Source organism: Chrysochloris asiatica, unplaced genomic scaffold (genome assembly GCF_000296735.1).
Source record: "Chrysochloris asiatica unplaced genomic scaffold, ChrAsi1.0 scaffold00004, whole genome shotgun sequence".
Lineage (NCBI taxonomy): Eukaryota > Metazoa > Chordata > Mammalia > Afrosoricida > Chrysochloridae > Chrysochloris > Chrysochloris asiatica.
In genome coordinates this window covers 3,007,000-3,008,010 of record NW_006408522.1, presented here as the reverse complement: position 1 = coordinate 3,008,010, position 1,011 = coordinate 3,007,000, and the positions used below count along the sequence as shown (strand labels likewise).

General features: G+C 39.1%; 1 pseudogene; it reads left to right on the top strand.

Annotated features, from left to right (window-relative positions):
- The first annotated feature begins 5 nt into the window (after positions 1 to 5).
- LOC102829092 lies at positions 6 to 852 on the top strand (annotated as a pseudogene).
- The last annotated feature ends 159 nt before the right edge of the window (positions 853 to 1,011 follow it).

Sequence of the window (1,011 nt, the reverse complement as noted above, 5' to 3'; positions counted from 1 at the left end):
AGAAAATGGCTTTGAAACAACTCTCCAGCAACAAGTGCTTTGGAGGCCTACAGAAAGCGTTTAAACATGACAGTGTTGAAATGAATTGCAAGATGAAATCTGCTATCTACTTACCACCAAAGGCAGAAACTGGAAAATGCCTTATACTGTATTGGCTGTGTGGCTTAACTTGCACAGAACAAACCTTCATATCAAAATCTAGTTATCATCAAGCTGCCTCAGAACATGGCCTTGTCGTTGTTGCCCCAGATACCTGCCCTCGTGGCTGCAATATTAATGGAGAAGATGAGAGCCAGGGCTTCGGCACTGGTGCTAGATTTTATGTGGACGCCACAGAAGATCCTTGGAAAACTAACTACAGAGTGTACTCTTACATGACACAAGAGCTTTACCAACTCAAAAATGCCAATTTTCCACTGGACCCCCAATCCATGTCTATTTTTAGCCATTCCTTGGGTGATCATGGAGCTCTGATCAGTGCTTTGAAGAATCCTGGAAAATACAAATCTGTTTCAGCATTTGCTCCAATTTGCAACCTTTGTCCTTGGGGCAAAAAAGCCTTTAGTGGATATCTGGGATCCAATCAAAGTAAATGGAAGGCTTATGATGCAACCCATCTGGTGAAGTCCTACCAGATTCTCAGCTGGACATACTGATGGATTAAGGAAAAGATGATCAGATCAGTTCCTTTCAGATGGACAGTTACTTCCCAATAACCTCATAGCTGCCTGTACAGAAAATAAAATCCCCATTGTTTTTAGATTGCAAGAGGGTTATGATCACAGCTACTACTTCATTGCAACCTTTACTGCTGATCACATCAGACATCATGCCAAATACCTAAATGTATGAAAAATTTCAGATACTGGAATATCTTTGAAATTGGAAAAGTTGTAATAAACTGAATTTCTGAGGGGAAAAAAAAGATGAATTCAAAACACTGGAAACGGTTTTGTTCTATAATTGAATCACCTGAATAAATACATAAAACTTAAATCTGAAAAAAAAAAA